Here is a 16,957-nt window from a genome sequence, read left to right as displayed (position 1 = left end):
GAGGTAGATATTAAATACAATGAGAAACAGTATGGATCCCTATGGCATCCCACAGTCCAGTGACCAAGGTAATGATGTGCTGTTGCTGAACAGAACTAATTGTTGTCTCTCTGACAGATAGGATTTGAATCATGTTAATACTGTGCTACTGATACCTGTTTCTGCCAGTCTTGTAAGCGTGATATTATGATCCACAGTGTCAAAGGCTGCTGAGAAACCAAGCAACACTAATATCAAGGGAGAGCCCCTGTAACAGTTTCTGTGCAGATCATCAAGAAGGGACACAAGAACGGTCTCTGTTTCATTTCCAGGTCTAAAGCCAGATTCACATGGATCTAGCCAATTACTTTCAATTAGCCAGTTGTTGAGTTGAGTGCAGACTCTCTGTTCTTTAAGTTTTGCCAGGAAAGGAATGTTAGAGACTGGTTGGTAGTTTTCAAGCTTGTCCTGTTCCAGTGAGCTTTTTTTCAATAGGGGGCACACCACAGCTCTTGTTAGTGTTGTTGGCAGCTACCCTTCCATAAAAGAGCAGTTAACAATTTTAGTGGCCCCTTCAATGAGACCTGTGCTTGGTCGTTTTACAATCTTTGCTGGGCAGGGATCAATAGGGCAGGTTGTAGGCTGTAGACCTTTCAGGATATTTTCAAGACCTGGTTGAATGAGTCCCAGATGGCTATGCATGGCAGGGAAGAGGGAGTGTTCTCTTCTTTAGTTGGTAGGAACTTTGATGGGACTGTCTGTAGGAGACCTTTAATTTTGTTGGCAAAATAAGAGGCAAAATCATTGCTGGTTAGTTGTGACTGGGAAGGCTGGTCCTATTGTGGGATCTGAGTAGGCCGTATACTATTTTAAATAGCTGCTTGGTTGAATTTGCAGCTTGTTCTATGTGTTCAGAAAAATATTGTTTTTTGGCTGTTGTTACAGCCTGGCGGTACATTGTCACATGTTTCTTACAGTTGATCCTGTCTTCATCTAGATGAGATTTTCTCCATTTTCTTTCAAGTTGACATCCTTGATGCTTAAGTATCTGCAGTTCTGGGGAGAACCTCAGGGAACGTTTGTTTGTGGAGCATAGGACCTTCTTTAGAGGAACAGTTTTTTTTCTAATGCCATTGCTACGCATGTATTCCAGATATCAACCTGTTCTGACATTTTGTCATCATCTTTTCAACCACATGGGGGTAGGACAAGGCTTCTAGGAAGTATTCAGCAGTCAGATTTCTCATGTCTCAGATTAATAATATTAAGGATGTACTATGAAAATGATAGTACCCCAGTTCAGAAGGGAATATCAAGAGTTAAACATTAAAAATGTGAAACTGAGAAAATTTTAAGACAGAGCAGGACAGATGCATTTAACCTAGTTACAGATTGCTGAATTAACAGTTTCAAAAAGTTTAAGTAATGAATGTTTTGATCAGATTCTGGGAAGTCACTAAGAACACGCATGTTTGGAAGGGAATAGGGATGTAAGAGCACACAGATGTAATATGGAATTATGTATGATACATTATGTGAAACCCTCTGTCCTCTCTCCCAAAGGCCTTTGTATATATGTATCTTGTGTGTGTGTGTGTGTTTTATTTTTCTTGACCTCTCCGGGGACAAGAACTGGTGGGTGTAATCCGTTGAGTTGGTCGTGAGCCCTTGGGCCCTGGCCGAGGCCAGCGGGGTGCCAACCCAGGCCAAGGGGAGACCGACCCACCACCACACACCCCAGCTACACAATACTCCTAAGCTACCCCTCCCCTTAGTCCCTCAGGAAGAAGGGAAATAGGCAACAGGCAGGCCTCGCGGCCGAACTGGAACCCACGCACACAGAACCACTCGTGCGGGCCTCATGGCCGAACAGGAACCCAGACACACACAGGGGTGTGAAAGAACCCAAAGGGCCCCCCGGCACCCCAAAATGTCAGATACGCGCTGAACACCAGCGATAGGGCAGAGGGAGAAACAAAAGAACCAGAGCAGGCCATGCCCACCCCGAGTACTAGTGCAGGGCAGGGGAACTAACACAGCAACTCCCAAAAGGGTTAGGAAGCCCCAGGCAGAAGCCAGAGGAACCATACACAAAAAGAAGGCAGAAAGCCTTTGCCCCAAACCCACAGCAGACAGAGGCAACCAGAACACAAAGGGTTAAGCTTGTAGAGCCAGCAGGCACACCAGAGAGAGAGAGAGAGAGAGCTCCCTAAATCAACAAACAAACAGAGAGAACGCTTCCCCGAGGGGAAGCAGGGCCGATAGAATAAACACACTGTCAGAGGCAGGGACTCAAAACACACAGTACACAAAGGGTTAAACTCACTGAGCCAGCAGGCCAGGACACTGGGAAGAGAAATCCTTAGAGTAAACAAACAACCAGAGAGGACGCTCTCAGACAAGCAGCCTAGCTGAGACGGAAGCTGAATAAAGCCCAGCCCCCACTGAGGAACAAGCAGCTGGCTTCCCACAGAGAGCAGCAGCCAGCAAAGGGAAGCCCAGCTGGAGGCAAGAGAATAATTAAACACACACGCTGCCCCCAGCTAGCACAAACAAAGGGAAAGGAAAGAAATCCCTGAACAGGGAACTCAGATCAAAGTCAGAGCACAGAGCATGTTCTGACCAAGAGCTGCGGCTTTCAAGTCACCACAAGAGTGTGAGTACCGCCAAAGCAAGGCAGGGAGTAACACGCAGGCTTAAGTAGACTCACAGATGTCAGCATAAACCCTGGCAGCCAATCAGAAGAGACGTCCCCCCTCTCTCCCTGCCAAGTCGGCAGAATCATAACAGTGGGTCCCCTACCTGGTGGAGGAGGACATAAAAAAGATCAGCTTGGCCCTAAATGCTTACATCTTCTGCCATGACTCGGATCTTGTATCCCTAGGAGACGTCAATGGAAGAAGACCCCTACTCAGGTAATACCACTATATTATTATGGGGTCTCTTTGTTCTAAGATATCTAATGATAAGGAAACTGCTGCAGGAAGTAAAGACAGCCACGGGTTAGGAGTGGCTGGGACCGGCCGGCATTAGGGTCATGGCAGGGAAAGCTCTCATTCTTATTCCTTTATGATGACTAGGGGTAGATCTTGTTATCTTGTTTTTGTCTGTCAACCCAGCAATCTAAGTGTAATGGAAGGAATCAGAAAAGCCATGACTAGTAGAATTTGTAGCAATAGAAAACCACATGGATATGGAATGAGAGCTGATAAATGTTTTAGTGCACTGTTTCACTTTCACTGCTATTTGTTAAAAATTGCAGTGGAACTGAAAAGAAAACAAGTATAAATATTCTAGAGAAAACAATGCATTGAAATTGAGAATTTTGATCATTCTAAATTGTTTAAAGAGAATACTGGAGGATTCCCTTCTAATGAATACTTTTATGCAGAGGGCGCAGAACTTGAGTACTCAGCCCAACCTGTCAGACATTCCTAATTAAATTTAAAATTCTGCTCAAAATTTTATGTTTGTAGACAGTGTCCTGTTTATGTATATATGTCTTCTACTAGCTGTTAAGTTTTGTGTGGCCAGATTAGGCTGACTAGGTCTTTTGCTGGCATGCTCTTGTCTAACGCTGTTTGCTGTCCTTTAAGTGTCTGTCTGTCTCTCTCTCTCAGCGGTACAGAAAAGGAAGCAATAAAGTAGTTGAAATGACAGCCCTGTGCTATATTTAAATGTGTAGAATTTTAAGGAGAGCGTAAGAATGAATGTTAACATATTGTCTTGAAGTTTCTCTTTCCTAGCAAGAAGGGTTAAAAGACTATGACTTTGCCATACCATACTTTGCAATTGAAGTCAGCTAAGCGATCTGTAAGTGAAATGGAGAAAATGATTCAAAGCTATGTGATTTGTGAAAGCTGTAAACTCAGTTCAATGGCAGGGGGTAAGAGAAAATGCCATTGTATTTGCTAAAGCTTTGCTTTGATATGTATTTGATGAATATGAGCAAGAATATGGAACTACAGAATCTTATGATTTGGGATAATGTGTTTGTATTTTCTTGAATCTGTTAAAGAAATGTATCAAAGGACTGTTTTTTCTTTCTTTTTTTCTTGCTAATTTCTGAGATTTCTGGGGAATGTAGTTGTCTTTGCATTCATCTGGGTTTACGGGTTATAGAAACCACATTACAGTGAAAATTATGTAAGCAAAAAGAAAAAAAGGGGTCTTTCAGTAACTGAATTGTCTAATTTATGATGCTTTCTCAACTTTAAATCTGTTATGTGTGAATGAATTTTTGCATTGTCATCCTGCTTAGATTAGATTTAAGGAAGTACATGTCTATTGTTTGAAATATGCTAGAGTGACTGTCAATCCTAACTTACTTTGATAATAAGTGAAGTTATAAGTAATGCCATACTGGGAAAAGACCAAGGGTCCATCGAGCCCAGCATCCTGTCCACGACAGCGGCCAATCCAGGCCAAGGGCACTTGGCAAGCTTCCCAAACGTACAAACATTCTATACATGTTATTCCTGGAATTTTGGATTTTTCCAAGTCCGTTTAGTAGCGGTTTATGGACTTGTCCTTTAGGAAACCGTCCAACCCCTTTTTAAACTCTGCTAAGCTAACCGCCTTCACCACTTTCTCCGGCAACGAATTCCAGAGTTTAATTACACGTTGGGTGAAGAAAAATTTTCTCCGATTTGTTTAAAATTTACTACACTGTAGTTTCATCGCATGCCCCCTAGTCCTAGTATTTTTGGAAAGCGTGAACAGAAGCTTCACATCCACCTGTTCCACTCCACTCATTATTTTATATACCTCTATCATGTCTCCCCTCAGCCGTCTCTTCTCCAAGCTGTATAGCCCTAGCCTCCTTAGTCTTTCTTCATAGGGAAGTCGTCCCATCCCCGCTATCATTTTAGTCGCCCTTCGCTGCACCTTTTCCAATTCTACTATATCTTTCTTGAGATGCGGCGACCAGAATTGAACACAATACTCAAGGTGTGGTCGCACCATGGAGCGATACAACGGCATTATAACATCCTCACACCTGTTTTCCATACCTTTCCTAATAATACCCAACATTCTATTCGCTTTCTTAGCCGCAGCAGCACACTGAGCAGAAGCTTTCAGTGTGTTATCGACGACGACACCCAGATCCCTTTCTTGGTCCGTAACTCCTAACGTGGAACCTTGCATGACGTAGCTATAATTCGAGTTCTTTTTTCCCACATGCATCACCTTGCACTTGCTCACATTAAACATCATCTGCCATTTAGACGCCCAGTCTCCCAGTCTCGTAAGGTCCTCTTGTAATTTCCTGAGTGTTGCTGAAATGAAATGATATTTTTAAATTAAGTCTGCTTGTTTCTGTGTGGTTTAGTGCTCACATCCTTTTCCTTTAGTGACAGGAAACATGTAATAAGGAAAGCATAAAAGATTTTAAGTTATATTGTGATTATTATTCTGCTTTGTGTGCTAAGGTAAAGAACCTCTTATATAGGTATGAATATGCACTGACATTGTAAATAATTGGAAATGTGTCCCAACAGATGGAAAGTTGCAGTAAGGGACAAATTGATTGACCAGACCAATAAGTACTAACTGTTTTTGTCTCTGCATTATGCAGTGGGATGGCGAACACGTTTCCTGGGTTTTGAGGGATTTACAAGAGCCTGGTACCCACTCTGGTAGAGTTGACGGGAGAGATTCCGAGGGATTGGAGAACGGCGGAGGTGGTCCCTCTTCACAAAAGTGGGGATAGGGAAGAAGCTGGAAACTACAGGCTGATAAGCCTCACTTCGGTTATTGGAAAAGTAATGGAAGCCATGCTGAAGGAAAGGATAGTGAATTTCCTGGAAGCCAATAAGTTGCAAGATCCAAGACAACATGGTTTCACCAAAGGGAAATCGTGCCAAACGAATCTCATTGAATTCTTTGACTGGGTGACGGGAGAATTAAATCAAGGACGTGCTATGGACGTCATCTACTTAGATTTCAGCAAGGCTTTCGACACAGTTCCCCACAGGAGGCTCTTAAATAAACTAGACGGCCTGAAGATAGGACCCGAAGTGGTGAACTGGATTAGGAACTGGTTGACGGACAGACGCCAGAGGGTGGTGGTGAATGGAGTTCGCTCGGAGGAGGGAAAGGTGAGTAGTGGAGTGCCTCAGGGATCGGTGCTGGGGCCGATTCTGTTCAATATATTTGTGAGTGACATTGCCGAAGGGTTACAAGGTAAAGTTTGCCTTTTTGCGGATGACACCAAGATTTGCAACAGAATGGACACCCCGGAGGGAGTGGAAAACATGAAAAAAGATCTGAAGAAGCTAGAAGAATGGTCTAACGTTTGGCAATTAAAATTCAATGCGAAGAAATGCAAAGTGATGCACTTAGGGAGTAGAAATCCAAGGGAGACGTATGTGTTAGGCGGGGAGAGTCTGATAGGCACGGACGGGGAGAGGGATCTTGGGGTGATAGTATCTGAGGACCTGAAGGCAACGAAACAGTGCGACAAGGTGGTGGCAGTAGCTAGAAGATTGCTAGGCTGTATAGAGAGAGGAGTGACCAGCAGAAGAAAGGAGGTTTTAATGCCCCTGTATAAGACGTTGGTGAGGCCCCACCTGGAGTATTGTGTTCAGTTTTGGAGGCCGTATCTTGCGAAGGATGTTAAAAAAATGGAAGCGGTGCAAAGAAAAGCTACGAGGATGGTATGGGATTTACGTTCCAAGACGTATGAAGAGAGGCTTGCTGACCTGAACATGTACACCCTGGAGGAAAGGAGGAACAGGGGTGATATGATACAGACGTTCAAATATTTGAAAGGTATTAATCCGCAAACGAATCTTTTCCGGAGATGGGAAGGCAGTAGAACGAGAGGACATGAAATGAGATTGAAGGGGGGCAGACTCAGGAAAGATGTCAGGAAGTATTTTTTCACGGAGAGGGTGGTGGACACTTGGAATGCCCTCCCGCGGGAGGTGGTGGAGATGAAAACGGTAACGGAGTTCAAACATGCGTGGGATATGCATAGAGGAATCCTGTGCAGAAGGAATGGATCCTCAGAAGCTTAGCTGAAATTGTGTGGCGGAGCAGTTGGGGGGAAGAGGGGGTGGTGGTTGGGAGGCGAGGATAGGGGAGGGCAGACTTATATGGTCTGTACCAGAGCCGGTGATGGGAGGCAGGACTGGTGGTTGGGAGGCGGGAAATACTGCTGGGCAGACTTATATGGTCTGTGCCCTGAAAAGGACAGGTACAAATTCAAGGTAAGGTATACACATATGAGTTTGTCTTGGGCAGACTGGATGGACCATGCAGGTCTTTTTCTGCCATCATCTACTATGTTACTATGTTACTATGTATGTTAATAGTTTTAAAAAGAATGTAAACATTCTATTAACAGAGTTGTTGCTATATCTACATTGTATAGGAGTTAAGGTTAATTATATAGAAATAATATTGAAAATTACATTTTTTTTAAATGTATTTAATTTATGCAGGGAAGGAAATAATTTTTGTAAGAATCACAGCTATCTTAAAAGTGTCTTCCCCTGTGCAAATTGCCTGTATTTTTGTGAATAACAGATTTCATGCAGAGTACTAAATTTCTTTATGGCATGGTAAAGGAATCTAGGAAAACAACTGATTATGCGGTGTTTGCTTGTTTTAATAAGAGCCCGTGAGTTAGGACAATTTAAGACTGTGAATGGTTGTAGATGGTGGATGGAGGGGGTTTCTGGTTGTTTTTTTGGGTACAGTTGTGTAATGTAATTCACAATGCTTTGAAGCACATGGAGTAACTGTGATAGAACTGAAGAGACATTTTGGGGGGAGATCTGTGTTGAGGGAAATATGTGGGTGGCGATTTTTGCTGAGAGAAAGTTATGTTGATGGCGGGAAATGTGATTTGCTGTGGTTTGGTGGTTGCCATTTTGAAGGTTGTGATGGCAGCATGGTAGAGATGGGATGGACGTTGGAATGTAGATGTGGGTGATGTGGTACGTGCGCTGGTATAGATGAATGTTGGTGTAGATTGTGCACTTGTTCAAATGATTATGATATGCACATTGTTTAGTGATGAAATATAGAACAAGAAGAGATGAACATTACTGAAAAAGTATTTTCTTTCTAGAAGTAATCTCTTAAATTTATCAGGACCTTTCAAATTTAGTGCACCCTGTTAGGTCCTTAAGTAAGGTAGGATTCAAACATCCTCCCAGAGCATTTTTATTTTTTTTATTGATTTTTCTGCCTTCAAAGAACTGTGTTTTGAATCCTGCTGTGGGGATGAGCGCAAGTTGAGGCTTCTTATAGGCATAAGTTGTTATTCTGGGAAAATGATTTTGTTTTTGTTTAGCACTTGTCTTGAATTGAAGTTATTTTGCTGATGCTGCACTGTTAACCTGTTCAACTGTGTTCTAGTTGAAATTGCCACATTCTGGCTGACTTTCCAGCTGACACCCCTGAGAGGTGACAGTGTATAAACTGATTTGATGAAAATTTAAAAGAACTGGGCTGGTTACTATCAGAGCCCACAGGGACAAAAGAAACTGCTTTGGGAAATAAAGAAAAATGTTTGCCATTATATACATATCTTTTCTTTTAGAAGGCTTTGACAAAGTTTCCTATTTGATTGTCATAATAATTAATTCTAGAGAAACTTTTAAGTTATGCCTTAGCAATTTATAATTATTTTTAGTTTTATACTTTATTATACATCCCTCAAATATAAAAAGTTATCTGGATCGTTAACAGTTATGAATCCTAATTAGAAAAGAGGACATCAATAATATTGCCCTAAGCCGTCACCAGAAATGGCTGAACTTGAAAAACTTGTAAAAAAAAAAAAAAAAACCCTGCTAATGCAGAGACACTGAAGAAGAATTATGGAAAATGTTTTATCCTTTAACTGTATATTTTGTATCATCCACAGTATCCTCAACACACAAAAACAATGATCCAGGTCTTTCATTCATGGAAAGAGAAGACAAGTTTGCAGGTCAACTCTTCCACAGTTCCCCACACTTGGGGGTCATTCCTGTACATACCAAGCTGCCAAAGGGGGGTTTAAGTGCTTAAATGTCTGCTTGTGACTGTTTGCAACAAATTTATTACTATGAAGAAACTGATGTCATTTTCTTTTTCTCCCTTTGGTAACCTCTTCAGTTTATGCTTTGATTGCACTGTCTTGAATTAATGCTGTATATTTTGTAGAACCTTCTTTTAATATTTGTTGAGGCCTTCCATTCACAGTTTTTTTCATTGGAGGCCAGACTACATGAAAGGTGCCACAAAGCAAGTCTTCACTGAAACTTTATACAAAACACGAAGAAGACACATTGTACTGAGGCCCATCATGAATCAACATGATTTACAGATAAAAGGAAGTGGAAAGTGGACCAATGACTCCAGGGAGACGGGATACTGATGTATAAAGTACCACTTTATTCACAGACTCGACACAGTACCGTGTTTCGGCCACAGGCCTGCCTCAGGAGTCTTAAATGATTCTGGTACTAGGAATCGTCTGACTTACAACATCAGGATCTCTTCTTCATCATCAACGACCTGGAGGAGCCAAATGATTGGGGTAGGCTCATCTGTCCTCGTGATCATCGGCCTACAATTGCTGCACAGTTTTGTGGGACTGAACCTTAAAGTTTGTTTTTCTTGCATTTGAGGACTTATTGGTTTAGGAATTTATTCTTTTCTTTAATCCTGTTGTGTATATTATTGGAATTATTACTAAGTTTGTGAAGATGAAGAAAAAGTGACAGGTCAGATGAAAGACATATGTGTTAATTGAATGTAGTTCTAAGGAAATGTGTTTCATCTTGTCCTAATGTTACGTCTGTGCTCACCTCGCCCTCTGGTGGCCAGAACTGGTGGCTGCTGTGGACCATCACCCGTTCCAGATTTCAGCCTAGTCCGGTCCGGATCTTCCGGGCTGCCAGACTTGCTTGCTCGGATTGAACCTACACAGCACCCGTAGTTTCCTGGTGATGGTTGCAGCTGAGCTCCAGGTGCTGCTGGGCTTATTAGCCATTCTGAAACCTGGCTGCTTTGCCTTTGCATTGCGTCTTAGGCCCTGGTCGTGGGTGCTTGTGCACTTCTGCCTGAGAGACTTTGTCTGGACCTGTTTCTGTGTTTGCTGGTTTCCTGCTTTTTGAACCTTGCCTGATCCTGGACTTTGCTTTGTTTGCCGCCTGCCTTTTGAACTTTTGCCTGGACCTGGACTTTGTTTTTGCTTGCAGCCTGCTTTTTGAACCTTTGCCTGGACCTGGACTTCGTTTTGCTTGCCGGCTGCCTTTTGAACCTTTGCCAGGACCTGGACTTTGTTTTTGCTTGCAGCCTGCCTTTTGAACCTTTGCCTGGACCTGGACTTTGTTTTTGCTTGCAGCCTGCCTTTTGAACCTTTGCCTGGACCTGGACTTCATTTTGCTTGCCGGCTGCCTTTTGAACTTTTGCCTGGACCTGTCTTCTGCTTGCTGGCTGACCGCCAGAGACCTTGCCTGGATTTGCCGATACGTCTGTTCTGCCTTGCTTCTGGTGGGGGGTGGTTTTGCCTGCCACTGCTGCTCCTTGGCAGTGGCCCAAGGGCTCACAAACCCAGTTCCTGTTTAGTGAACGTGACACCTGAATCTTATGTCTATTCCATATTTTAGGCTCACTTCAAGAGCCTCTCTCCCTGTTCTCCTTACTGTTCAGCTGAAATGAGACCTGATAAATGCAGTGAAGAAAACGAAGGTGCCACCTGCTGATAAGAGACGGGAACCATGGCTACTGCAACAGATGCTGCCTTGTACCTGAAACTTAACCACTCTCCTTGTCCAGAGGTGGAAGCTTCTGGATTAGGGAATGGAATACTGAAAGTGGGAGCATAAGAGATTCCAGCATGGTTAACCCACACTCTGATACTGCAACTTGTGCACAGCCTACAGAAGTCCAGAATTACCCCAGTCTACACTGGTTGAAGCCGTTTTAGGAGAATATGTGGACAGTAGTTCCTTCTAGAAGTGAAGAGTTTGTTAAATCTTTTTTATAGATGCAGTAAGTAAGCTCTGGACAGGATGAAAGTATATTTATATATAGGAAAAAGTGGTTCTGTTTTATTTATGTGCTAGTCAGTATGTTTATGATCATCATCACTATAATTCTGTTGTTAAAATGCTTACTATGATGTATTTCCATTTCTTGTTTGCATTGAAGGAGGGGCTACTGAAAATTATTAAATTTATTTTAACTTACATAGTTTTAATATCTGTTTAAATACCGCATAGGTACAGCTTAGTTTTTGTTGCTCTATATGGCAAAAGACTTTAGACTTATTACCCAAGCCTAGAACTAAGATACTGATACATTAGAATTGAATTAGGCTGCTTGACATGAATATGTGATCAAATACATGATCAAAGGGGGGGGACTGATGATATTAAGGATGTATTATGAAAACGATAGCACCCCAAGTTCAGAAGGGAATATCAAGAGTTAAACATTAAAAATGTGAAACTGAGAAATGTTTAAGACAGAGCAGGACAGATTCATTTAACCTAGTTACAGATTGATGAATTAACAGTTTCAATAAGTTTAAGTAATGAATGTTTTGTTCAGATTCTGTGAAGTCACTAAGAACACGCATGTTTGGAAGGGAATAGGGAAGTAAGAGCATACAGATGTAATATGGAATGATGTATGATAGTTCCTCATTTCTATAAATGTTAGATTTTTACTGGAACCACTAGCAGTTTTGGAAAGTACCCCGAACCCCTGAACTTGCAGATATAAGCAGAATATAATCTAGCCAATGATTTGTGTCTCATGATTTGTGATGTAACCAGTTAATTTATGACTTAATGCATTCTTAATAAAAGAGCAGAGGACCTGAGGAATTGTGAGATAGTTCTGAGTGGCCTCACAGCCATTATGTGAGATCTGTTCTCTCTCCTGAAGGCTCTGTATATATTTGTCGTGTATGCGTGTGTGTGTGTGTGTGTTTTATTTCTCTTGACTTTCCCGGGGACAAGGATAAAGAACTGGTGGGTCCCCTACCTGGTGAGGGAGGGCATAAAAAAGATCAGCTTGGCCCTAAACGCTTTCAGGATTTCCTTCTAAACTTTGATTGGGCCCATCTGAAATGCTTCCCACACTTCAGTCAACACTTAAAAAACATGTGGGTCATTGTGGTGGCAATTATATAACCCAGGTGCTCATATTTACATGCATGTGACATATGTAAATGTTTATAATGCTTGCATTTATGCATGTATGTGTTCATCTATGCATGTAAATGCTGGTATAGGGTCTAAGTGCTAGTCTGTCAATACCTTCTTAACTTACATTTAAGTTACAGAATACTGTGAGTAATGCACATCCCTGCTACTCATAAGGACTTGCAGTTACATTAGCTCTATGGTTATCTTAAGTATAAGCGCCTATATATAAGGCACAGCAATATCCCACTATGGATAAGGAGAAATAAGATCTCTCCTTCTTATTTTCTTTCTTTTAATCCCTCCAGACTGGCACAGATGAATGGGTTATGCACCCTACCAGCAGATGGACACTAAGAACCACTGACTTCTATGTGTGCTGTACAGTCCCCCTAGTCAGTCCTCGAATAGCCAAGCAGATGCTTCCAATGGAATTCCACTGCCTACCACACTTCCCTCTCACAGCTGACCATCCAACAGCTAATCCAGAGAACCATATGCTGCTGCCCTGTAAAGTATCTTGGCCTCCCCTAGCCAAGCCCACTACGACTGGACTCATCAAAAACACTCTTTTTTTTGGGGGGGGGGGGGGGGGGTTGGAACCAAAGATAATGAACCACAACAGAACTTAACAATACACCTCACAGCCAAACCACAAGCACAAAAAGAAAAGCTTAGGGGCTCTTTTACTAAGCCACATAAGCGCCCATGCACGCCCAATGTGTGCCAATTCCAAGTAACCACCTGGCTACTACGTGGCCCTTGCAGTAATTTCATTTTTGGTACACATCTGCTATGCACGTTCGGAAAATATTTTTAATTTTCTGGCGTGTGCCAGCTATGCACGTCAAGTGGCATTTGACTCGCATAGGTCATTACCACCCAATTACTGCGTGAGTCTTTACCACTAGATCAATGGCTGGCTGTAAGCTCTCAGACCCAAAATGGACACGCTGCAATTTTCATTTTGCCGTAAGTCCATTTTCGGCAAAAATTTTAAAAACACATTATGTGCGTACCCAAAACACATGTCTACACTACCGCAGGCCATTTTTCAGTGCACCTTAGTAAAAGGACCCCTTATCTTCTTCCAGAGCATCCATCACATTCACCATGCAGAAATCAGAACAAGGTTGGGGCTCTGTGCCGGTCTGGAGGGGCTAAAAGAAAATTAGCAGGTAAGATCTAATTTATCATTCTATGGCATCCCTCCAGACTGGCACAATGTGGTTTATTAAAAGACAAACATCCAACATCGTCAGGTTTTGCCCAAAGGCTGTGTCAGGGGTAAAACTACAATACAAACAAAGAAATTAATTAAAATCATACAATTATTGAAAATAACAAATCAAAGCCAATTTATAAAATCATACATATGATAAAAAGATAAAAACACAACAGACAATTTGATGATAAATATGGAGTCATGCAGTCTGAGAGATCACATAGAAAAGTTCAGTTGTGCATGCAATATTATTATATCAACAAGACAGCTATACTGTATTCATAAAAAACATAAATATCAGTATGTGTGAAAGGTGGTAACCAATCTGTCAGTATTGTGACTAATGGCAAAAAATCCACAAAAGTCCAAAAGATTCAAAATCAGAAAATATTTAATCAGTTTACTTACTCAAGTCGGTGCACTGACAGAGCAACACACAGAAATACTCACTATCATGACGAGAAGAAAGCCTCACTATAGCCACCCAGCCAACCACAGTTCTAAGGCGTGGGACCAGCTCACCATCATATGGCTGAAAAAAACTCCACTACGACAGAGCATTCAAACTAGTCTCTCAAAAAAAAAAAAACCGTCAGTGTCCCAAACGTGAGTATGTATCACAGGAAATCCAAAGAAACTGAAAAGCTTGTCCAGTCTGATTGCCAATCCGAATTATTCACAAAATTATGATCTACTTATCTTTTCTGCAAAGGATCACTTCCATCTTCAAGTCTGGACATCACAATATCCAAAACAAACCAACAGGGAGTCCCCATTTCGCTAACGCTGCATCAGGGGTATTAATCCTGTGATCATCGCTGCATTCACCCGATATTTGGATGCAGCAGGTCTGTCAAAAGATAACTTATGTTGGTCATGTGATGAACATCAAGGTACTCTTCTCCATTTAATCTTTGAATGCTGTTGTACCAATTTATTTTGGACCAAAGTATGGCAAATTATTTCATCCATATTTAATTTTACTGAAATTATGACTCCTAAAAAGATTATCTTTGGTTCATTGACATTAGATCATTTTTTAGATGTTTACAAATCTAAACTTTTTGACACATTGATAGCAATTACCCTTAAATATGTACTATCCAATTGGAAGGATAATTCCCAACTTAATATACATTTTTGATGGAATAATGTCTTACAAATTCATAAATATTGTACAGCCAATACTATTAATTTTCAGATATCTAATCATAAAATTTGGTTAGCTTTGCAACAATTTTTGGAATCAAATCCAACTAAATAGCCACCTGAGCATAATATCTAAATCTCCCTTCCCCCCCCCCCTTTCCTCCTCATTTTTTTTTCAAATTACTATTCATTTTCATATAACTTCCATTAAAGTGTATATAAGCCTCATTTATCTGTATACTTGTTGTGTATTCACTCAGTTCAAGCTTTTGAACTACTACATTATTCAATTTTTATCCAGTTAAATGTCTGATATTATATAGTTTCTCCTATGGAATGGAAGTTATAAAACATTGTTATTTTGTACTGTATTTGGATGTTTGTTACCCTTAACATCTAAAAAAAAGTTATTAAACTAAACCATCTTTTGGAGGCACACCTAGCTAGTTGACTTTTCAGGATTATCATAATGAATATCTATGAGACTGATTTACATATAGTGGAGCTGTGAAATGCATATTTATCTCATGCATATTCATTGTGGTAACCTCATGTGCTTCTAGGAGACGGTTGAGAAATACAAAGAGGCAGTATTTAAGGGAAGTAATAGACTTTATTTAATGGAGAAATAGCCTCGGGGGGGGGGGGGGGGAATCGAAGAATCTCTGTTAAGTATTTTTTAAAGAAGTCTGATGCATTCATTCCTTCTGACATAGGAAAATTCTACAGTCTAAAATTTAACCGTCGATGAAAATGTTCTGTTTTACGTGACTCGAGACTCTAGAACGTTTGCCTTTAGAAAATGTTCCTGATTTAGGAGTTCATGATATCACTGCTTTACTTGAACAATCAATATCAGAAGTTAAAATATGGCGAACTTTAATTGCATCATTTGTATTTGAGCAAGACTTAAATGCAGTATTAAAGCTGTATTTTAAGAACTCAACAAAACTTTTCTGCGGTTCTAGAATATGGATATATCCAGACGTTACAAAGACAACACAAGATAGAAGGAAAAAAATTCTAGCTTTCAGAGAAGAGACTGTGGCACTGGGAGCAACATTTCTATTGGCATACCCATGTAAATGCCTTATAAGATACTTGGGTAACAAATATGTATTTTTTGAACCAGAACAACTTCGAACTTGTTTGGAAATGAAAAGAATAACCAAATAGTTTGATTGATAACTGATTAAGAATTTGAAGAAGATGGAATATTCAGGCTAGACATTTTTCTTTTTATATTTCTTTTCATAATTAATGATCTCCTCCTCTGTAATACTTCCTCTCTCCTTTTTCATTTTCTTTTATTAGTGGTCTAAGAAAGAGAGCATACAAATAATTTGTGATGGATATTTTCTTATATTTTGATTTTCTCTGTGTTGCTGTTTGCAAGTTAATCTTGTAATGTTAAAATAAATATCAATAAAATAAAAAAAAGAGAAATACAAAGAGGCACGGTAGCATTTTTATTGCACGCTAAATGCTAGAGACACCCATAGGAATATATGGGCATTTCTAGCATTTAGCACACTCTTGTTTTTAGTGAATGCTAAAAATGCTAGCTTGCCTTTGTAAAAGGACCCCTCAGTTAGCTAACAGTTATGCATGCCTTGGATCAGGTATAAATGCCCATGAGGAAAATAAGGGTAATTTTATAACGGGCCGTCTAGTTTAAGAACATAGGGGTTCTTTTACAAAGGCGTGGTAGCGTTTTTGGCGTATGCTAAATGCTGGAGACGCCCCTATGAATATTTGGACATCTCTTTCGTTTAGTGCACACTTATTTTTAGCGCACAGTAAAAACGCTAGTGCAATTTGTAAAAGGACCCCATAAGTAAGTGCTACTTCACAAAGATACGTGGAGGGGCATTTTCGAAAGAGACGTCCAAGTTCTGATGAGGACGTCCTCGCAAAACATCCCAATCCAGGGGTGGGGAAACCCGTATTTTTGAGACAAGATGGACGTCCATCTTATGTTTCAAAAATACCATCAGGGACATCCAAATCCTTAAATTTGGTCGTCCTTAGATTTGGTCGCCCCTGGATGGGGAGAGAGGGGACAAGGGGAGAAATGCTAATGGGGAGAAAATTGGCAAGGATGCGTACGGCTGGTAGTGCTATAGAAATTATTTGTTGTAGTAGTAGTAGAGAGAGATGCTGGATGGAGAGAGATGGCAAGGAGAGAAACGCTGGAAGACTGGATAGTAAGAAAGAACTAAACGTGGATAAAGGCAGAAAATAAAATTGAAGAAAGCTGAAAGGAAAAGGAAGAGAGAAAAATGACACACAGGAAATCCTGGCAATAGAGTTAAGAGAAGACGAGGAAAATAGAAACCAGAGACTGGGACCAACACAAATGAAAAGAAGTACATGGCCAGACAACAAAGGTAGAAAAACGAATTTTATGTGTATTTTAAGATAAAGTAGTGTGGTAGCTGTGCTA

The sequence above is a fragment of the Microcaecilia unicolor genome, chromosome 1, assembly GCF_901765095.1.
Source record: "Microcaecilia unicolor chromosome 1, aMicUni1.1, whole genome shotgun sequence".
NCBI classification, from domain to species: Eukaryota; Metazoa; Chordata; class Amphibia; order Gymnophiona; family Siphonopidae; genus Microcaecilia; species Microcaecilia unicolor.
The sequence above is the reverse complement of the archived record's forward strand: the minus strand, read 5'-3'. Positions refer to the sequence as shown.